General features: G+C 39.9%; 1 protein-coding gene across 4 annotated transcripts in view; it reads left to right on the top strand.

Moving 5' to 3' along the window:
* Nucleotides 1-24,663, top strand: part of luzp1 (leucine zipper protein 1) — a 55,542-nt gene that overhangs the window by 3,048 nt on the left and 27,831 nt on the right. The window lies entirely within an intron of this gene.

Here is a 24,663-nt window from a genome sequence, read left to right as displayed (position 1 = left end):
TACTGCTCTAGGCTGTATACGCAGTAAGTGTGCATCTGTCACACATGACATGATCCCTCATTTTGTCATTCTTTCCCCTGCAAAGTTACTCCTACCATGACTAGGTACCCGAGCTGAATATGGTTACACCTCTTGAGATATAGCCACATAGCTAGCTACAGAGGGTATGCGATCTTAACACATTGTGTAGGAGCTACGCATTTTAACACCCTAGTATAGGTTATCACTCAAAAAAACACCAAAAGAGCAGTCTTCTTTTTTCCCCAAGTGAAAACAGCAGATGAGGCAGTTGGCATATACATCACCTCACCCCCCTTCCCTCCACCTCACATTAGTAACGTTTTGGCTGGTGCTCTCGTCTCGTCTCGACTTGATTGTCCCGCTTGAAAGATGCACAGTCACTGCGTTCGTGTTTCTGTCAAGGTCAGCGTAGAATGTTTCGAGTTTATTAATGTGACCTAAAATGTATTACCGTCTGTTTGACTTAGCTAACATTAGGAAAGTATTTAGTTAGCATCAATTAACTACATTTAGTTACACGGAGTTAGGGATGAAACCGATCAACATCGTCACTTTCGGAATTTAATTCGAAGGATGATGATGGTAGAATTGATTAAAATCCAGTTTGTTACCTTTGCTCTCATGTGTCCCGCAGCAGATAAAAAGTGAAAATGTCAGTTGTACGAAGGTATTTCACGATTTCTAAAAGCGATACCACTATCGTTCTTTTTGAGTAATTAACGCTTGAAACTTGTAGTGGCATGACGAGTCTCACCGGCTGGTTCAAGAGCTGTGACTATTAATGAATAATTGGAACGAGAAGAAAAAAACACATAATGTTTTTATAATATTTAATGATTGCTTCACCTCGTGTCACTGGCTGTGTTCCATACCACATTCCAGTGTGTTAAATAGCATGTCAAAAATGTACACTACTGTAGGTTGCTTTTTACCACAAAAGGCATGATGTGTCACTCTACCATTAAGTACACTATGCAGTTTGGGGTGCGAATTTTAAATTGTCAGCTATACAATTATAGTAACAAAAAACAGAAATTGTGTATAAAACAGACACCATAATGGTTGTTATGGTGTAAATCTCTGTCATGATTGCTGATTCACATTTTTATGATATTCATATCTGTAATGATGCGTTTCAGAAAGTCTGCACAACACTGAGCGAGAACTCGTATTTAGCCGTTGCTGTTCTCCAGACTGGCCAGTGTTTTGTTAAAGGAACACTCTAGGGCTGTGAAATGTGTAGCATATGTACAACTACTACAGAATTTTATGTATTTCTAAATATACCATGGATCTGTAACAAAACAAATTAGATTAAACAAATTAGATTAGTTGATGGGGAAAGATTTAATAGAAAGAATTATGCCAAATTATGCCATTATGGGAAACAGGATTATATTTTGTTCCAGAAGTGATAGGTTACCTGAACGAGGATCTGACCCTGGTTAACTCGGGCATAACTCCGGCACTGTCCCTCATCAAATTCTAACACAGAAAATGTGTGTTTTTAGTTATTTTTGGATAGTTTATTGCTAACAGATTGCTGTTTAGAATTCCAAGATGAAGACCTAGGTAATGTCAGGTTCTGGGGAATTGAACAGTCCTTAAGTTGCAGCAGTAGCTTCAAACACAGCTACATCAGGCTAATCAGCCAGCTGGGACTCATAAAACAGGGAGGGGAGCGAGCAAGGGAGAAAAGAAAAGAAAAGAAAAGAAAGCAGGAGACCTGCCTTGACCTGTTCCAGACATGAAGGTTGAGCAACTGATGGTTTTCCAGTTAGACTCTAAAGTTAGCAGCTCCAGTGCATGTGCATGCATGTTTAAGCTACACGCTGGACCTAGCTGACTGAACAAGTGGAAAAGTACACACACACACACACACACACACTTATCCACACTAGGCTGTTTGTATGTGACAGGTTTGTCTGATATAGTCATGTTTCCTGGAACCTGAAATTTTTTTTTTTGTAGTTTAATATTTGAGTTCTTGGCGATGACCTTTTTTCTTAAAGGTACAGTTTTAAATTTTCACTGTGCAAATCACAAATTTTCAAAGATAAGACAAACTCGGAATGCGGCCTGACATGAAGCAGAGATCTTGTTACCATCCCAAAGTTTATTTTCATATAACAGCATACCCCAAATTGTTTGAATCTGCTTACACCACAGCAATATACCAATGCTAATGATTTTTTTTATTTGTTAAAGGACAACACGTTGCACTTTTTATTCGTTTATAGTTGCTTTTGATATTGTGGAATGTCCTTAGAATACATTAGTTCCTGTTATCACTTACGTTTTATAACAGCTGTAAACAGTCGTAACAGTCACTTTCTTGAAGATAATAAAACAAACAAACAAAAAAAAAAACAGCCTCTTACTAAGAAACCACAAAGTGTAAACTCCTCCTTCCTGTGGTGCAAAACATAAAGGAAAAGCTTTTCATCTGTTACAGAGCTCTGACACTGGAGACACTTTATCCATTTATTATTACATTTGGACCATGTGTATCATCCACCATACTATAGAAATGATAATGTACCATATAAACCTGCAATTTGCCTTGCACCAGGACCTACTGTCTAGGTTGCTTTTCTAGAAAATTAATCAGCACCTTCTGACCAATCAGAATCAAGAATTTGACAGCGCTGTTTTATAAGTATAGAATAGCAACATGTCGAATTTGGTGCTGTAAAAATCCCCATTTTGATTATAATTCTTTAGAAGGCCATCATGAAAATGATCAATTTTTTAAAATAAAAGAAAACATTATTTTTGAAACAAAAAATAACCTGAGAAATTAATTTTGGACAAAAATAACAGCGTACTTTTAATGCAGCAGTTCTCAGACTTTTTGTGGCCAGAGACCCCTCTGACCCTAAATGAAATTCCACGGACCTCCTCGGTACAGATTTATTATCTGAGCATTATTTAAATATATCTAAAATAATATATTGGCTGTTAATCAGAGCCATAGAGCTTTCAATTCCTGAACTTTCCACCAAAACACATTAGGTCCAAGCTGACATTATTGATAGGCCGCCTTGTGACCAGTCAATACAGCTAATAATTATAAGAACACGATAATAAATATAACTTGATAACAGTGATGGTTGGTTGTGATTATCACAGCTGGAACAAATCATGGACCCCTGGTTGTGCTTCAAGGACCCCACTTTGAGCACCACTACTTTATTGAATATTATGATATGATAGTCGTCATGCTTGAATTGTCACCATTTTCTCACTTCTACTCGAATTCCAGCACTTGTGACATGAAGCTCTGTGTGATTAGTACTGCAAGGTTTGCTCTATTTGACTCTCTTTACTGTCGTCACGCTTGAATTGGCACTGATCTATCAGTTCTGATTCAAACTGTGCTATAACCATTAAACATTAATTAGAAAACCAGTTTGAGCATGTACTTGGCCTTGACTGTTACTATGTATTTAAGAGTGTGTTCGTTCCAGTAGCTCTGCGTAGCTCTACGTAGCTGGATCAGACGTGTCTGCGAGTGTTCTTATCGTCGCTTTTATGTGGTTAGTGTCTGTCTGTTTGTTCGTCGTCTTTGTCTCGACGGCCCTTATCATTCATCTGCGTCAACACTGCTACTGTCATAATCTCACTCTGAGGTCAAATTTCACTACCTGAACAATGATTATTGTTGGTTCTATGGCTGGTGGCGGTGACCTTTGTGTGCTTGAACAGGATGTGTGTGACAAGGTGTGTGCACAAGAGTATGAGAGAATGCGGGATGAAGAAGACTTCAAGGTTTGTACTTCTTTTCCTTGTTTTTCCTCCAAGTAACCGCTTTGTGTCTGCTCTGTACACACTGCTGAGTGTTCTCCCTCTGCGCCTGTTTCTGAGCAGCCGTGGTACTGATTACTTTTCCACACAGCATCGGCTTTCAGCGTGCCGCTGTCCGTAGTTCCTGACTAAAACGTGGCTAAATGTTTAAGGACATCCTGCCTCAGGAGCAGATATGGGGATGAACGAATGGTTAATATGGGGATTAAACTGGAAAAGTACTGGTTTGATCTGTCTCTCTGAGGTGCTTTTTTAGTTACAGTGCATCATACCTGCTGGCCCAGGCTTGTCTTACTGTGTGAGGTGTTGTATATTTTTATGTCTCCGTCGGTGGGACGCTATTGCATTTCACTTGTGAGGATATCGGATCAGCGCCGAGGAATGGAATTCCACCTGGGAGTGCTTGCTAATGAAGTCCTCTGTCTGATCCTGGTGTCCCTTAAAAGACGCTAACCTCTACATAGTACGCACACACAGCCAGTCAGTAGTCTTTGATCACACTGTTATTTTAGCATTTTTTTGTTTAAATGACCTTAAATACTCTAACATTTAGACGTGTAACCAAGGAATGGGTATAAGTGATTCGAAAAATGATTAGTGAATTGGGAAATAACTTTAGAAATGACTTTATTGGAACAGTCTAGTTCTAATCTCAAAGGAAAGGCAAATCTTTCACTCTAATTAAGTACTTCTAGCACACCACATTTATGTTTTTTAGTTAATACTAGCTTTAATTTATATTCCGTATCATTTTGTTTGCAGCAGTAATGGTCATTAAGTAAGGAATAAAACTCTTGGGGCTTGCTGTTGTGTAGGAAAAAAAAAAATTGACGGTGTGGTCCGGCACGGATCAGAGTTACTGTTCCCATCCCAACGTTGATTATTTTCAAATAGCCACATGTCCCAAAGTGTTCTATTCCTCTTGCACCGTAGCAGTTTGCTAATTAGCTGTTATCACGGAAACAACAACATATTCGAAGAAGAGCATTAATATAAATCTGCATATAGTTAATATATAGTTAACGCTTGTCGTTAAATGCGTCTCTGATTAGCCACATTTAAATCTGAGCACTGAATCATGTGTTAATATGCAAATCAGCATATTTACATTCAGTAACCAGATTAGCTGAATCCAGTCGTTTCATGCAAAAGACGGTTGAGATATGAGATATTGCATAGCGTTTTTAATTTCCTCAAAGGTGCCAACTTGGGTTTTAACAGGTAGTATTTGGGAGTGGTTTGGGGAGTCGGTCGGAGCGTCACACTTGCTATTAACACGCGTCTCAGGTGATGGGATCACAAGCGGACAGCCGAGAGATAGCCGTTCACACCTTGAATGTGTCTTTAGTGACCAATTGTTATTGCTTTTCATGATTAGAAGGGTGGAAGTTCTACCAAAAACAACCCAGTTTCACTTCCCAAAACTCAAACCTGGCCTAAATCCAAAACTCAAAATGAAGTAAGATGGCATTTCATAATGAAACTGCCGGGTGCTCAGATTGGTGACTTGCTGACTTTTTTGTTGAAAAACACTAAACAGAAACTAAATTATTTCTACAGATCAAGACCTTCTGTTAATGTTCACATCAAAACATGTGATCTCAGTGACTGTGACTGTTGTTGGTACCAGACAGGCTGCAATAGTTAATGACCAGATGATTTTATTTGCTTTTTCCAATTTTTCCAAAGCTTGTGCTCACTGTAGTTTCAGATTCTTGTTTTTTGTTGTAACCCATCCACCTCAAGGTTCAAAGTGTTGTGCATTCTGAGATGCTTTTCTGCACACCATGTTTGTAAAGAGTGTTTATTTGAGTTGACTTTGTCAGCTCAAACCAATCTGGCCATTCTCCTCTGACCTCTCTCATCAACAACACGCTTCCTCCTACAGAACTGCTGCTCACTGGATGTTTTTTGTTTTTCTCACCATTCTGTGTGAACTCTAGAGCTTGTTGTGCATGAAGATCTGAATAGATCAGCAGTATCTGAAAACCAGCAACTGTGTCATGTTCAAAATCACTGAGGTCACACACATTTCTTCATTCTAATGTTGGATGTTTACAGTGACTGAAGCTCTTGACCTGTACTTGTATGATTTCGTGCATTGTGCTGATGCTACAGGATTGGCTGATTGGATAATTGCGTTAATTAGCAGGGATACTGGTGATCCTTAAAGTAGCCAGTGAGTATATGTCATAAATAAAGAGCAGCTATGAGAATGAGTAAACCAGTTGACTGATACAAACGATCTACACTAAAATTGTAAGCAAAATGTCCACATCGCCATGGAAAAATGTAACTCGTGTATCAGACGCAACGTGGCAGTAACTTAATCCTGGGTGTAAACCGCAAACGTGGCAACACTGGCGATTAGACCGTCTTTTGTCTTTTGATGTTGTCTGGATGCATTGCCGTTCACACTACAAACGTAATATGGCCACGTGCATCTCAGATCACATCCAAATATCATCCGAGTGATCACATTACAACTTGAACTTGACCCATGTTCAGCGTTATCCCTTTGCTTGCAGGTTGAAGCTGCACTTGAGTGGATTTAATAAATCAACAGTGGCCTGGACTCAGTTTACATTAACTGTGATCTGTTTCACGTTCCACTTCTGGATTGACTTCACGGTTATTAAAAAAACCTAAATCTACAATGGCTTGAGAATACATTGGAGACATTACAGCCGGTGTTCGGCAGATGTTTGCGAGCTGTTTTAAGATGCACAGAGTCTCTGCAGCAGCTACAGTGCTGACACACCTGAACAAGCTCCTGCATGCTCACCAGAACCCTCTCACACACGTGTGAGGGCGAATCGTTAGCCGTCATTCCACATCAGCAGCTCCCGCTCAGGCCAAACTGTCATACTCAACATCATCTAGAAGCAGGAAAACACACCACACACACACACACACACACACGCCCCTCTTTCATACCGGGAAAGAAGGCAGAGGGAGAGAATATGATGGACATGTGACACTGTGTCAACTTCCTTTTAGTTCTTGAGAAAATGGCTAATGTATATTATTGACTCCACCCTTACATGCTTAGCTGCTAGAAACCTGTTTGTATGCAGTTGTTTGCTGAATTCTTTAGATCTTCCTATCAAAAGAACGAAGTGAAATAGGTGTTTTATAATCTCGGGTTATATCTCGTATCATCTGTATCCATCTCTCTTTATAAGGGTTGAGTTGTAAGGTCGCCTTCATGTACACTGTGATGCAATAATGGCTATGTATTCGGGACAGAGCTCTCAATTTCTTTTTCCAGACGCACAAAACACCGCGTGTGTGCGTATACTGTATATGCTTGTTTGTACTGAGGAAGTGTCAGTACAAACAAGTAAGTAAAATTTCGGAATGATAAAGGAAGAGAGATTTTATAAAGATAGAGAGTATACTATAAGTTACTTGTACAGTTTGTGGCTACTTGGCACTGTGTAAAGTAGTGTATTTTTTGTTTTGTTTTGTTTTTTTGGTAAAGCCCCCCATATATTTGGTACATTTTCCATGCACCACATCCAACAAATACAATCTTCCTCCTGATATAAGTGAATTCATTCGTTCACTGTGGATCAAAATCTAATCCCAAGATTACTGAGGACAAAGGAATATACCCTGGATGGGACACCGGTCCTATGCACACACTCATTCACACCAAGGGGCAATTTAGCATAGTTTTGGGAGTTGGAAGGACACCGGAGAACCCAGAGGAAACCCAGATGTGTGCGGGGAGAACATGTGAAACTCTGCACAGACAAGAGCCCAAGCTCAGGATCCAATCAGGGACCTTGGAGTCAGGAGGCAGCAAAGCTACCAACTTAGCCACCATGTCACCCCTGCACAAGTAGTCTCTCAAGCCTCCTTGCATTCAGTAGAGGGTCTGCTACATTTTGTCACTAAATGTATCCAAGAACCACCAATTTTTCACACAAAGGGGCAAGTTGACTGACATGGCAAATGACAACCCCCAGATTCCCTGTGGCCTGTCAGTAAACACGCAAGTTTCTCCTGTTTAATTGCCTCTAACTCCTTCAACAAAACTGTGAACTTTTTTTATATCTGGCTTTGCAAACCTTACCGTGTAGCAGTGTTTAAGTTTCTCCTGCTGAAAACCAGCGCATTGGAGTGTGGAGAGCCAGTCAGATTGCAGCCTTCCTGATCCTGAAGCTTGTGGCCAGAAAAGTGTACAATAAGTATCAGATGTCCCAGAGGCCCCCAGCTCTGAGGTTGAGAGTATACTTATATATGTGATCACATGTATATGGTGTATACCTAACCACTTCCACAACTGCTCCCTAAAAGGGGGGTGGGGTGTGCCTCATGTTTTGAGTTTTGGAGGATGCTCAAAAACAATACCCACTGCCCTAATACCACAGAGACAGAAGAGAGACTGGAACCCCTGTGAAGGCTTTGTGGTTGGCAAACAGATATGGACACAAAGCCCGACACCCCACAGCTCGCTCCTCCGTCTGAGTAGTGTACTTTTCAGCTCTGGTACTTGCAAACCTATTAATAATGTACTTGAAAATTTTGCAGTGATATATAAGAACAATAACTTGCGGAAAACTATGCTGTCTGTAGCATGAAGGTCCGTTTGCAGAAGGAGTCAGAACATATTTTAGCAGATATATCTAACATTTCACATCATGTTGCCAATTTGCTCATCTCTTATGAGAGCTAAGATGCATTTGTGTGTCTGAGAGTAGAAGTATATATGTTGGTATCTGACAGCTGAAGATGTTGGCCCTGCAGGTGTGAAAAGGAATTTGACACCATTTCACTTTCTGCTCACTGACGTGCACTTTGGCGATAATCCCTGAATGTGAAGTGAAATCTGTAAAATGTATTTGAATATATGTAATTCTAAAATCCCTGGATGCAATATTTTGGAATTTTGCCCTCTCTTCTATAAAAATGCTATTTCAGGCTACATGCAGGAAAGCATTTTGTAGTCGGATGTACTGCACTCTTCTTTCTCTCTGCACAGTTCAAGGCTGCATCCCACACTGCATAATGCACACTAAGTAGTATTCCTAAATAGTAACAGTGCATTACAGACGGATGACAAATTAAAGGATAAAACCTGTCCGGTTTTCCAGTGTGTGTGTTTGTATTGCAGAGTCAGTGTTCACAATGTAATTTTATCATCTGTAATCTATATTATGTTCTCCAGCCTATCTAAAAACTTTTGGTACAAGCTGGTGTTAGCACACTAAGTAAAACACAGAGCAATACGGCCGTTCGCACCGCTTTAGTTCCAGAACTAATTTTACCGTACTGAAGTACTGGGCGATTTTGCGCGAACTATTTCCCGGTACCATTTAAAGTGTTGCGTTCGCACCGACAGTGGGCACTAGGAAGTGACGTAAGCCGGTCGATAGTGACGTCATTTGTGCGCGGCGTTCAACAACGGAAACAAAGAAGAACAACGAAAACAACCGGAGGATAGAGGACGCTGTGATCGGAGCTGTTTTTGTTGTGTCTCGCGGGTTTCACAATAATGGACATGGAATGTCGACGTATACGTAAAGCGATTGAAAGAACGGTATGTTTACACGGCGTTTTACACCGATAGTACCAGTTGTGCTGGTTAGACCCTCCTCCGGAGTAGGAGCTAATTTGGTTCTCGAAAAAGGCAGTCCAGTACTAAAATCGCACCCAGTTCCGGAGGTGCGAAAACGCCAAAAAGTGGGTAGTTCCACAATTAATTCAGGTACTATGAAAAGGTTCCCACGGTGCAAAAGGCCCTTCTAAATATGTTACACACAAAGGGGAAGAAGATTGATTCTCACCAGATGCAGCTGATTTTGAAATACAAAAATACAGAAATAAAACGCACAAACCCCCGCGTTAGTTGCTTAACCGCTATCTTGAGTTAACTAGCGGAACAACTTCACAACTGGGAAATGATGCAAATTCAACCACAAGAATCAGGTAACATATGCAATTAGAGAACACACAATTTTACCTGTTCAGAAGTTTTAAAAAAAAAACCTGATTCTCTACCACTCCTTAATACAGTCCTCTTATAGAATTATCTCTCTCTCACTACTATTGTTTCTCCTCGCCTGATTGGTTGCCGGCTCTTGCCTGTCACCATGTAGAACTTCTTTCGTGCCTAAAGCAGAGTACAATGGTGTTTGACATACAGTATCTGAGCCTGCGTGTGAATAGTGTGTGCACATTTCCTGATAATTCTGACCCGACACACCCGACTTAGCAATGACTGTGAATTTTTATTATCAGATTGTCAAAACTACTCACAGGAAATTAGGAACATCATATTATATTGATTTTTGTCCCACGACATAATGCATCAAAAAAATCCTACGCACATTAGCTGTGAATTTAGTCTCTTCCTGAACCAACCAATGGTTAGAGCTCGTGTTGTAGTCATTGTCACAGTTTATACATTTTATTCCATTACTGTGGTTAATAAAAGTCTTGTTTTACTTCTATAGCCTTGTGAGAACTGTCCACTGACATAATTATTAAAGCAGATTATTAATGCCTACACCTAAATCTAACCCTGACCTTTACCTCAGTGACCAAAATTAAACATTTTTTCCTATTTTAGTTTTTTTTTTAAATAAAAGCTTTTAAAGAAAAGTGGTTTTCCTCATGGGGACCAGCCGAGTGTCCCCGCAAGCTGTAAACTGTCAGATATTCCTGTCCTTCCTAGGACATTTGGCCCCTACAAAGATATAAACACACACATCAAACAACAGCAGAAAACCCAAAGGCAGAGTGTGTTGTGCAGGACATTACAGCCTAGTTGACGGTATCTCCTCCTGTGACCTGTGAACGCTTTGCAAAAATACTCCGAGCTTCAGAGCAGCTTGAAGACTCCATCAGGTTTGAATTTACAAGTCGTTTCTCGCTTATCGCGCTCACACACGCACACACATACATATACAGAGCATGATGGTACAAGGACACTGGAGCCTAATCATTTCCTCCACATGCTGCAGAACGGCTTTCTCGAGAGGCAGCTGTATCTAATACTGCTTCTAAAAGTCCGTTTCTAATTACAGTCAGTAGTTTTCAGAGGAGGCTACACTAACACTGGGTGCATATTTTTGGAATAAATGCAACACAAGTGATTAGCAATCCTCCTGGAGATTGTCTTTCTGTCCGGTTCGGTTCCAACCCAAATTTCTAAGACCTAATCCAGATAATCAAGGCCCTCTTTAAAAAAAAAAAAAAAAAAAAAAAAAAAACTGTCTTGGAACCAAACTGTGGAGGAAGGTAGAGAATTTCTAACCACAGCTACAGTCAGAAACTATTACAGCTAGACCACGACTAAATTTGGCACATATTAGGAATACACTACAGCAACTGCAGTCTCTAGGTCTTTGGACTGTGCTGGATTATTTTCTGGGAAGTTCAAATTAGCCATGCATATTTTTTTTTTTTTTTTTTTTTTCAGAGAAAGTGGAAAGTCTCAGTAGATGAAGTTTCAAAGTAGCAAAACAGTTCTCGAGCTCTTTTTGTCCAACACCATTGATGATCAGATAGTCTGTGAAGCTTTAAAAAAAAAAAAGGTTGAAAACCTGTGTGTGTGTGTGTGTATGCTGTTTTGTTCCCTGGAGGGAGGGTACATCCACAGCTGGAGCGAGACTGAGAGAATGTTAAACTCTTAAACATGTTTAACACACAGCCGAGTGCCAGGAGGAACATGTAGAAAAGAACGTGTAGAACAAAAGAGAGAGAGAGAGAGAGGGAGGGAGGGGGAGAGAAAAAGAGGAAGCAATGTACTGATTTTTTAAAATTTTTTTTTTTTTGTAATTCCTTTCGCATTGCTTGTGTGTCCTCAAACCTCTGGAAGAGTGGATATTTCTGATTGTTGATATGTCAGCACTCCATGTCTCTCCCACTTCGTCCTCCTCTTTGTGTTCGGAGGTATTTTCGGAACCCAATGAAAAGAGGAATCTGAACTGTTTGCCCTTAAAAGGGATGTCTGGGTCAGCTGGGTGGAAACTTGCCTGTTATTGATGTCTTTAATGTTTCATTCTCTCTCTCCCCCTTCCTGCCTCCCTCTGTAGTGTGTGTTTTCTTAAGTGGGGCTCAGAACACAGGAATGTTACGGGTTAGAGAGCCGTGCCGCGTTGGACTCCGTCTTCACGGGGCATTTTTGGCATTTTTTAGGATCTGGTCCAGTTTGCTTAAAGAGATCTTTCTCTTTCTCTCTCTCTCTCTCTCTCTCTCTCTCATGGGAAATGACGCTAGAGGAAGAGTACGTGCACTGCGGGTCAGTGCGAGTCTCTGGAGGTCATGCTCGAAAGCAGTGAGTAAACTTGAAAGCAGCTTGAGGCCTGGTTCAGAGCACGACGTCACAGTTTTCCCTCCGTTTGCGCTTACAGAGACCATCAGTGTGGAGCGTGATCATTGAGGAAGGCATGTTGTGTCTGTTCCCTGTGAACGTTTTGTATATTCAAGATGTTCGTGTCCTCATTGTTATTAGAGACAGCGAGAGTCACAGACAGGTGAAAAGGAGGTCAAGGGGATGTGTAAGGAGACATCAACACACTCTTCCTGACCCCTCAGCATTTGTGGCTCTCATTGTACAACAATTACCACAGTTCCGATGTTCAGCTCGTGATGCTGTGTGGCACATTTTTAGGGATTAGCATTGCAAGAAATGGTTTTAGGGCTAAAGTTCCTGGATGTTGATTAGGGTTAGTCTCTTCAGTCCTCACTCGAATGCAAAAGTTTTGACACCCATGGAGAAGATTAATTTAATTTATAGCACAACATTTCCTGATTGAATGTGATTTTTTTTAAACTGTGGAAGAAATGTGACCGGGTGTGATGTTATAGGAAAGTAATCAATGACAGGGTAGTACGATGAAGCCCAATGTGAAGCGGTTACTGATTATTTTACCATTACAACATGTCCTATAGTGTCCTATATTCCTCTTCTACCATACGTTTTTTTTTTTTTTTTGTTTTGTTTTTTTTTAATTAACATTAACGTTTTGCCAATGCTTACCATTTTTTCATTTATTAAAATACAACACATACTTTTTTATCCATTTGTAGCTACATATAATCTTGTGAACCATCTGCAAAACAAGTTACAAATGGCTATAAACAGTCTTTCCCTCACCAGCCTCTATTTCTCTCTCTCTCTTGAAGTTTATAAGAAAAATAAATGCAGCTGGATTTGTTAAAAAGGAACCACAAAGCTCTCTGTCATGAGGGCTTCCTCGTGTCAGAAAAAAGTTTAACTCTGACCGTTACAGAACTCTTCCAATATGCTACAGCAAACTTCACCGTATCAACAATTACACTTATTCCCTTTCTATATATATAAATCTAGGATATACACGCGTATGCGTATATATGTTGTGGTAGAAACCATGTTTTCGAGCGAGTGAATTAATATAAACATCACAGCCGGAACTACCTTCAACACCTTCTGACCAATCAGAACTGAGAATTCAACAGCGCTGGGATTTAAATCTTTAATACTACCTATAACACCTCTCCTACAGTATATTATGACCACTTTTTAGATCTTTTAATTTGTAATATTTTATACTTAATGCAGACTTTCCCGTTAGAATAAATAAAACGTACAGCTGCAACTTGTTGTAAAATGGTTTGCAACCAGCTCGGTGCAAACCAGCCTATTGGGAAGGTTAGTGTCCTAAAAATGCAAAATATTTAATGCTCACCGAAGCACTAATCCTCAGGGGAGACGAAACTATGCAAGGGCAGTTGCTAAACCTCACATAATCTGTTTATTTCATCTCTGCCATTTCTAGCAGCTCCTCCGTCTGCGTAATCTTATCCGCAATACATTCAGCAGGATAGAAAAGTGAAAGTCGAACGCGAGATGAATGCTAGAACTGTGAGTCCAGGAATGGGTTTATGCCTTCTCATAATAGCAGAAATACTTTGGAGCTTGATAAGCACCAGATACACTTCAAGGGCTATGATTATCCACAGGAAATGATTCGGTGTCTGTGTGTATGTTTTTAAGAGGAAGGCAAGCTTTTTGTCCCAGGCACTCTCTCCTCTCTCACTTGCAGTCTCTCTTTCTCTCTCCCTCTCTCTCCCTTATTATTATTTTTTTTTCTTTTCTTACCCTCAGCTTTGGAGCGTGTCTAATCTGCTGTCAGAAATATGGGAGACCTGCCATAAAAGCAAACAGAGAGAAAAATGCCCTCTTGGTGATGTCACGGCTGTCGTGACTGTGGCTTATGGAGTCAGTCTAGGCCTCAAGTCTGTTGAGAGTGGTGTGCTTACATTTTCTTGGCTTCTGTTAGCTGCTTTTCTGTGACCTTACTTGGGGTTCTTGGGTATTTTTGGAGGAGGAGTGGTGATTATTAAATAGTTTTTTTTTTTTTTTTTTTGTACACGGTTTTTTAGCTCCAGAAAGAAAAGGAAACAAGAACCTAAAAGGAACGAGTTGGAATGAGGACGTTGCCCAGGCACCTGAATCAACATCACCAACCTGGCTTTTATAAATCCACTTCCTTAGTTAGCCAACCTCATGTTCAGTGTAGCTCGAGGGTAGAGCTCTACACATAAACACTTATGGAAACAGGATACGGAGTAGGACCAGTGCCTACCAAAACTCCAGACAAAAGCGTGTGCTTGCTCTGTATTTCCAGATGATTCTGCTCATGGCTACCACACCGGAATACAGAGGTATATCACCGTACCACCGTACATGCAGTTTCCTATGATCACCAGCTTATGGTTGAAGATTGATGTGAATGGGTGGATGACACTCATCCACCATATATCCACCAAGGCTCCTATTACCACTGCTCTAAGTGAAAATATTATATATACACATTTCTATATCTACATGTATATGTGTGTGTGTATACAGCTACGTGTATGTATATCTACGTGTGTGTGTGTATATATATATATATATATATATATATATATATATATATATATATATATATATGTGTGTGTATATATGTATATATATTGTGTGTGTGTGTGTATATATATATATATATATATATATATATATATATATATATATATATATATATATATATATAGGTATATGTACATACTGTATATACTGTATGGATAGATAGATAGGGGTGTGTGTGTATGTGTATATATGTGTGTACCCGGCAAAGCAGGTCGATCTGAGTACTTATAGTTCATTTTGTAATTAACTGCTTCCTGCTTCCTTTTTATTACTAAATAAATAAAAATACGAAAATAAACGAAACTGTCATCTGACCCTAGTAGCTAGTGTGGTAAATACAAAAAGTAAATGTGTATAGATGTATGTGTATTTACAAATTTTTGCTGAAGTACACTGAAAAGAAAATGGAATATGTGGTCAGTCAGATTTAAGAGAACATATTGCATCTAGATTATTTTAAAATATTAAGTCGCTAATCATGATTTCGTCGCTTATACTAAACTTGAGTTAAACAAGTTTCTAATTACTAGATTGAATTATGTAGAGTGAGCGTGATCAATTCTTGGAGTATTAAGGTAAACCAGTTATGTAATGAAATGGCATGCGGATGTTGACACTGACGGGAACTATAATTATAGAATTAAATGAATATGATTGTAATGTGCAGTACAGTAATGCAGTGGTAATGAGGCTCTTGAAAAATGCCAGCAATGTGGGTTTGATCCTCGGTTCAGGTGAGAGCATGGAGTTTGTTTTTTTTTTTTATTAGGGTTTTCAAAATACATGATCGAATCATGTTGGATGTACGAAAACAGATTGTTAACATAACTGAATTCAATCACGTGGAACCAGTGTACGCATGCACGATATACTTCAGCGAGAGATTTGAAAGCTAGAATTATTGCAGTCATAAAGAAAACTGCATTTCATCTATATTGCAGAAATGAATGCTGGAGATGCCGGAGAGTTTTGCCTTCTCAGCCTCCAGAGAACAGAAGGTTCTTCATTTTTGCATTAGTTATTGGAACAGTGAGCAAAAAAACCTAATATTATCCCCGCCAATGTAGTTATATTCTTTAAAAGTTTACTTCCACCTCCTGTCATCAGGAGGGAGTTTTCTCAGTATTCAGTCTCACTCTACAGGCTATTGTGTCCATGCTGTAAGATGCGATTATATATATGTATATCGACAGCTACGTTTCTGATTTTGGGTCAGGGTGAGTCTTTGAAGGGATTTGATAGCCGTAATGTTTAAGTGAAATAACGTACAATAAATCTATATCACCTGTCTGTTTGAGCCATTTTCATATCAGGTCATCTTGATGTGCTATTTCTTGGATACACTCATTCAGGACAATAGTCTTGCCACTTTCTAGGCCCCTCCCACTTCCTTCCACTTGGCTCTGAATGTTGGATTGTGGGTGGAAAGCACTTTTCATTGTAAGAAGTTTCCGGGTCTTGATATTGGCTGCTTCCACTTCCCCCCCGTGGCTGGTTCATAATTCCGGTCAGGTATGTGATGACTTGCAGGACTTTCATCGTACTGAGCCTCTTCATTATCTTTTTTTTACTCTGTAGAGATGCTTGAATGTTTGTTTCCTTGTATGTATATATTTTTATATATATAAAGATTTTTGTAGGATTGCATTTGCATTATTGTTAGCGTTACTGTACTGTACAGTGGAAGCAAAACCTCAATTCAAAAGAACATTAAAAAGACACCATGTATAAACCTATAAGTAAACTGTTCTACACAATTCCATGAATACGTTGGCCAAAAATGTGGTGAGAACTATCAGTTCAGTATGTTGTAAGGAATAAAACACTTAAGGAATGAAACACGTTGTGACATGCTATTCTAGGAAAATAATTAACAACAGCATGGCGTGATGCGGCTTGATGCGAAGAGGAGTTATCTTCCTGAAGTGAATCGTTTTCCAATAACAGCATGGATGCCTTGAAATGTTTTGTTCCTAATATACCACAGTTTCACAATTTGCCAACGGTAATCATTTTTGTTTATTAAAGATGCCAAACCATACTTAGCTGTTTAGTTACATTTGTAGGTACAAGACAAGTTAGTTCCTGTCATCATTTCTGTTTTTTTCTATACCATGCGGCACTGTTGGTCTTGCGTTCTCCTTGGAAGGTCACATGATCAGATACTGCTTGTGTAAGCAGTAGGACAGTTTGAAATTCGGTAGAAGAGTTGGATCAGAACGTACCTACTTAGAAGTGGTTCTGCTAACTGTCTGTGTTAAAATATCAGTGCTAGAATGCTTTTCTACCTAAAATCTATATGTTGTGTGTGTACTTGCATCTGTGTGTGTGTGCCTGTGTCTCTGTCTGTGCTTGTATAGATGTGTGTGCGTGTCTCTGTCTCTTTGACTGTCTCTTTGACGGTCTGTGTGCTCATTCATCTGTGTGTGTTTGTGTTTTTGTCTGCCTGTGTGTCTTTGTGTCTTTGTCTGTCTGCCTGTCTGCCTGTGAATGCGTGTGTGTCTTTGTGTGTAAGTGTGTGTTTGTGTATTTCTTTTTGTGTATGTCTGTGATTGTATGTCTGACCAACTTGCTACACTCCTAGCCTGTTAGGGAAAACTTGTTAGTCCCATCATAATGATTAATTTAGCTATCTATGGATAAATAAATCAGATATCACTGTATTGCAGGAAACAGACAGACAGACAGACAGACAGACAGACAGACAGACAGACAGACAGACGCGCGCGCGCGCACACACAGCCAAACAAACTATGTCAGAGAGTGGAGGAATGACAGTCAGAACAAATCCAAAGGCATGAGTTGCACTACTGTTGCAGTACTTCAGAGGTTCTTAAGTCTATAATCAATTATCACGACTTGTTTGATTTGTGGAGAGGCACTTTTTCCGGAAGTTAGACAGTACACATTAAAGGTAAATGCTAATCGCACGTCTTAGGCAAGGCTTGACCGTTTCTGTGTTGAAGTTCCCAATAGGTTTGCAAATAGGCCAAATTTATGGGAGTTTCATAACACCAAACTCTGTCATATCATCATTATATCTCAGTAACTGCCTCTGTTCTGGCAGTTAGCTCTCATCACACACCCTGGCACTTTAATAATAGGCTGCTGCCGGATCACTCCTTTATTCACTGTTTTCATCTTTTCTGGAATTCTCGGAGAGAGGAGAAATTTAGGTTCCCGACACTAAGCCGGCCAGTGGGTTATGAGCAAAATACATATGAAAGTTTTTTGTCAACAGGACACCACGCAGAGCACCAGAGTTTTGAAAGCAAGAATGAAAGCACTAGAAAAAGAAATACTAACACACAGCAGATCCAATAACACCTCAGGTGCCAATGATGCCATAGAGAGGAACAAAATCGTACTAAGAAATCTACTTGAAAAACGTGGTAAGGGAGCGCTCGTAGGAGCACGCTTCTCTCAACTACACAACATGGATACATCTACCGCCTTTTTCTTTGGACTGGAAAGACAGACAAGCAAGAAAATAGCTTCATTTTTTTTATTGTAAAACTTCCAGATGGCAGGGAAACAAATAACCAGAAACAAAATCCTGGACATTTGCTGTTTCTTTCTATGAGAAACATTTGTAGTCAGAGACCTGTGACTCAGAAGCAATTAAAGAAATCCTTCATGATAGCTGGGGGGAGAGGGAGAGAGAGAGAGAGAGAGAGAGAGAGAGAGAGAGAGAATGGCTGAAGCTAGAAAAACCCTTAAGCTGACAAGGTCTGTCCAAGAACCGAACGGTGGAAGATCACCTGCGATCGATGGTCTGTCAGCTGTATTTTACTAAATCTTCTGGAGCCTACTTAGTGAGGATCCATACACACTAGAGTGCATTAATCATGGATCACTTCCCCTGACCTGTCACAGGGCAGATCTGGTTTTGATCAGATCTGGTTATTTAACCCCCTGTTCAACATACAACCCCTATCCCAAAATGCATTAACAACGGACGTCTTGAATTCCTGTGTAACTAGAGTAATGGATCGGCTCGATTTAGCATCGAGCCAGTGAAAGTCTGTGCGGTCAGATGCAGGAGCTCTTGGGCTCAGATCAGTAAGAGCTATAGACAGTTCAAATGTAAGGTTAAAACCAGCTTTTCGTGAAACCAGGAAACTTGTATCCGGTCTGCGTTAAATGATGGTTTTACTTCCCATCCCATTCTTAGGCTGAAGATAACACCTATAGACCAAAGTAATGAGCAAATTGAGAATTTACCTTTCGGTTCTAGAGGTTTCTTTATCATGGAGATTACGACGTAACCCTCCTTTACTTGAAAGATCTAGGGATCTGCAGTGGAGGGATCTCCATAGTGCAGTGCCCACAACACTGTCCATGAAATATGGGGTGTGACAATAGATGGTTCTAGAAAATTGAACAGGTAATATGTTGATGTGTGTGTATAGGTGTGTATGTGTATATACACACACATCAACATATTACCTGTTCAATTTTCTAGAACCATCTATTGTCACACCCCATATTTCATGAACAGTGAAATATATATATATATATATATATATATATATATATATATATATATATATATATATATATATATATATATATATATATATATATATATATATATATATATGTGTGTGTGTGTGTGTGTGTATATAATCACTCTTTGTGTCTCTCTCCCACCCTTTCTCTCTCTCTCTCTCTGGGGTCTCTTCTGGATTCCTCCAGTGGATTATTTTCCTTGTGATCAGTGAAAATATACATAGTCCGAGGCAGTGGAATGCACACAGGCCTGTTTTCCCTCTCTTCCTGTCCTCCACCCTTTATTTCTCCATCCACCAGCATGATTAATCTATGGTTTAGCTATGGAGATTTTCAACACTGTACACACACACACACACACACGCACATATACACACACTTTCTCTCCTGCTCTCTCCTGTCATGTACAGTTATTGTTTGAGGCAGATTCGAGAGACGAAAGAATTTCAGTGAGAAGAGAACAGGAATGTTTGGTAAACCGCACACGTTTAGCAAAGGGACTGGATTTTTTCCCCTTGCTCATTTTCCCTAGTTGATTATACTTCTCTGTGAGTTTGTTTGTGTGTGTGTGTGTGTGTGTGTTTGTGTTTGTGTGTGTGTGTGTATATCTGACAGAGAAACTGGTATATCTGTAAAGGAATTTATGTGAGTCTCTGTGTGCCTGTCTGTGTGTGTGTCTGTGTGCCTATACATCTATGTGCCTCTCTGCGTCTCTGTGTCTCTGTGTCTCTGCGTGTCCCCGTCTGAGTCTCTGTCTGTATGTCTCTGTTTCCCTGTGTCTCTGTCCTGTTTTCTGTCCTGTGTGCGTGTCTCTGTCTGAGCGTCTGTGTCTGTTTTGTGTAGGTCTATGTATGTGTGTGTGTGTGTGTGTGTGTGTGTGTTTGTCAATGTGTCTTTGTGTCTCGCTCTGATTCTTTATGCCTGTGTGTCATTGTGTCTGTTTACCAGAGAGATATTGGTATATTTGTACAAGAACACACACACAAGAGTTCCTGTATTTAATTTCGATTTCAGTTCGTATCAGTGTCAGATCTTAAACATGTTGTGCGTATTAAACGGGTGTAACTGAGTCCATGTGCTGTTGTGAGTCACTCTTTCTACATCGCTCACGGTCTCTGATCATATTCATGTTCATTACTCAACACATGGCTTATTCATGTGTATTACAACGTGTAATAATGTCATGTGTGTCCTGGATGACTTCCTCATGTCACACTCGGGACATCACTCTCCTTTGGGTTGTACCTATTTTTTTTTATTACTGTAGAATCTGACTAGCAGTACGTGGTCAGGCATGTCCACCTCCGACTGAACTTCAGCATCCCTACTAAACATTAATCATGAGATACTTCTGCACTAGCACATCTGATTTGAGTTTTCAGTTAATTAGCGGTGTTTGATTCGGCAGAACGACCCATGCGCAGGCCAACGTTTGCACCAAGCAGATGAAAGTGAAATTTTCAGCACAAACTTTCCAAATATATATCGTAAATCTTGCGTGACGCTTATGTTACCGTTTAATGATAAACTTTGTACTGCAGTGTTTTGGGGGAAACTCCACCCTGATGATGAGTCAGTGTGAATATCAGTTCTACCTCTCCTTTTCTCTCTTTCACTCTCTGAGACAAATAGAATAGGGTGAACTGTTTTGACCAGAGAGGTAGAGCACTTTCTCATAAAGGTGATTGATATGGCAAAAATATCACATCACGATATTTTCTACAATACACGATATGTATCCCTGTACAGGTGACTTCGACTTTGATTGTGGTTATTGGTGCCAGACGGTTGGTTTTAGTATTTCAGAAGCTGCTGATCGTCTGGGATTTTTCACACACGCCTGGTCACACCAGGTAAATAATAACTCTTTACAAATGTGGTGAGCAGAAAAGCATCTCAGAAAAAGCTCTTTAACTGCCCAGGTTTTGGTGACTCTCCGCCCACTGTAGTGTCAGATTTCTGATCTTGGCTGATAGGAATTGAACCCAATGTTGTCTCTTGCTGTCGTAGCCCATGTGCCTCAAGGTTCGACGTGTTGTACATTCTGAGATACTTTTTAGCTCACCACGGTTGTAAAGAGTGGTTATTTGAGTTACCGTAGCCTTCTGTCAGCTTGAGCCAGTCTGACCATTCTACTCTGACCTCTCTCATGAGTAAGATGTTTTAACACATAGAATTGCTTATCTCTAGATGTTTTTTGTTTTTCTCACCATTGTGTGTGACCTCTAGAAACTGTTATGTCTGAAAATCCCAGGAGAGCAGCCATTTTTGAAATACTCAAACTAGTCCGTCTGGCACCAAGAGCCATGCCAGGGTCAAAATCACAGAGATGTTTGATGTTAACATTAACTGAAGCTTTTCACCTGATATGTACTTCCCCATGTCTACCTCGTCCTACCTCTTTTTTCCTTCCTTTATTTCTCCTGTCCGTTTTCTCTCACATGAAGACCCTCGCTGTACATGACCCCCACATGCCGTGTGTGTGTTCAAGTGAAGTTTTATCTGCTCTCCTGTATCTGTGGCTCCACTTGGCTATTTGTTCTCAACTCATGCCAACCAGATGGATTTAGGAGAACAAGCTCTTCTCTTTTTTAGCCATATAAGGACTTGAGACAGACAAGTATGCGTATGTTCAAATCAAATGCTGCAGACTGATGGTGTATCCTAAGAGCTTGTCCAGTCAATGTCCAGCATCGCTGTGTTGCTCAGACCATCGCGTGCACTCACTCGTATTAATCACGTAATCAGGGCTGATCTAGTTTGACATTTGCAGGTATTTGATGACGATGATGCAGAGCTGTTGTCATGTTGACTGTGTGTGTGCAGGGCTGGTAACAGGGTGTGATATTATGCTGTACATGCCATGCTAAGCTTTTTTGGTAAGGGCAGGTTTTTCCAGAGTGGCTGAATTAGATTGTATTAATCAGCGCTTCTGCAGCTCCTGTCTCTCAAGGCATTTAAAGCTCATAGCTTTATAAAGTACTCACGCCTTAGTTTTCTTGTTTCTTGTTCCTTGTTTCTTATGGGCTCTTGTTTGTACCTCCATGTCTCTCCATCATGTGTGGAATTAATTTGGGCATTCCTCGACTTCCTCTCCTTGGCAGCTCAAATAGTACTGAACCCCTACCGAGCCAGCGCCCCCTTCAGCTAAAGAGTCACTGGAAGCAAGCTACATGCAAAATACCACAAAGATAAAAATAACTCTGTGTGAGGAGTAGAAGATGCTGAGAATACTTGGCTGGAACATGTCCTTCAATCCTCTTTCTTTGCCTAAAGTCCTATTTGGATGTTTTGGTTATTTTTTTCTCGCACTGGGTGGGGTAATTGTTACCAGAGTATCTGGTGGGGTAATTTTAGACCGATCTGTCTCCATTAGGGATGTAACAATACATAAAATACAAAATTAAATTCAGTATGGTGGGGTGTTATGACTCACTTTTTTGATACAGCAAAAATAAGCACTGCCTGAATATGTGCCTTAGGTTTCCATTTTCGTTGTTTTGAAATATTCGACACTATAAAAGTACAACAGTGGAGTTTTTGGAAATTTCTCCCATTTTTCTCCCCAATTTGGTCTTGTCAATTCGCACCCACTTTCGCACGACTAGTATCAACTGGGAAGGGCAGGCCAAACCTCTGAGACACGTGAAACCAACCTCTACATCTTTTCAAACTGCTGCTCATGCTGTGTCACAGGGCTTCGTAACATACCCGGAGGAAATTGCTGTCCACGCTCTTCCACATACATGAGCTCTCAGATGCCCGTGGCTGGCTAGGGTTTCTTTGATTGACTCGGAGGATGTAGTATGTCATCCCTCCAACCCAGATAGCACAGCCAGTTTTGCTCTCTTTGCTCCCATCCACGGATGATCGTGGCATCATCGGGATTCAAACTTGCAATCTCAGCGACAGGGTCAACGCTTTTCATTCGCAGCACTCGGGAGCCATCATATGGGAAATGCTGCCTGACTGCAGCATTTCGGTTCACCACTTGCTTATATTCAGCTTTATAACTTACCGGGAAGCCAAAGTGATCCCATATTCCAGCAAGAGTTTTACGAGCATGTTTTCAGCCCTACACACACCCATCCGCCAGTGTTGTTTTGCTTTTTGGTTCATTTAATTACGTGCGGTGCGAAACCAAACCAATTGGCAAATGGAAAAAAAAAAGTATACATTTTTCATAGATTCAGACTCAAGGTAGGGCTGGGCATAACTTGGATAAATATCTTGATAAATTATATCACAATACACTTTATATATCTGAGATATTGTGATATCTTTTTATTTTTATAAAATGTTTTTTAAATGACTTTAATTACAAACTTAAAGCAAGTAGTGGATTTGATTTGATTTTAATTTGATTTTTGTACTTAATCTTTAAAAATGTAAAATGTTGAAAAAATTACAGCTTTCAATTTTTCAGTGGTTATTTTTTTAAATCTAAAAATTACCATGCATTTATTTTTTTGTTTGTAATATATATAAATCATTGAACAGATTTTTTTTTATGAAGCGCTACTACACTCCACTCCTAGAAATGTCTTTGAAATTTGTGAGAATTGTCATATCATATTTTGTCACGTTGCCCACCCCTATGGCAAGCGGACTAATAAGTGTAGAAAAAGACTTAAATTCCCTAAAGCTACATTTCCACTTTAAACCTCAGTGCTCAATTGCTATTTACTGCTCAAACACATTTTTGTTGCCTTGTTCACATTTTCTGTAAATATGACTATCACACGAAAACCTGAACATGTCACGCACCCATATGTGTAATTCAGTGACTGTTAAGGTTACACGAGTACCACTTAGACAGAACTATGAGAAAGGAGTGGAAAAGAAGTCAAATTCTGCTGTTTATTTTAATCCTGTTTAGTGGCTTAACAGAAATGACACCAAAAGAACCCGATCCTGACTACTTCTCATTCCATGTGATTAATATCACCTTTTAAACATTCTGTTCTGTAATGTGAGCTTCGCAAAGCCGGACATGTAGATTAGCCAATTTTGCTGCATGAAATCATGATGAATCTTAATGTGGAGTCGCTATGTGTAATTAAATATCAGCGTTTTGTTTCCATGGCAACGGTTAGGATTTACTGCCAAAGCTACATCAGGTTAACTTTCGAGTTGACTAAGACTGTGAGGAACTTTAAGTTAGTTGAAGTCCTACATCCCCGAACAGCCACATGCTCAATAGTGCGAGTGATTCCCAGACGAAGAAGAGAATGAATGTTCACACTGTCAGACTCGGAGCTCGAGAGCGTCTGCGAGTCTGTGTGTGGATGACTAAGGAGGCATGGCATGACTCTTAAGGATGTTTATTCTGAAGAGGTCTGGTAAAAATCACAAAATGAAATCCTTGTCTATCTATTTTTTTATCCAGCTGGGCTCATTTAATCCAGGCAATT

The sequence above is a fragment of the Pangasianodon hypophthalmus genome, chromosome 10, assembly GCF_027358585.1.
Source record: "Pangasianodon hypophthalmus isolate fPanHyp1 chromosome 10, fPanHyp1.pri, whole genome shotgun sequence".
Lineage (NCBI taxonomy): Eukaryota > Metazoa > Chordata > Actinopteri > Siluriformes > Pangasiidae > Pangasianodon > Pangasianodon hypophthalmus.
The sequence above is the reverse complement of the archived record's forward strand: the minus strand, read 5'-3'. Positions and strand labels throughout refer to the sequence as shown.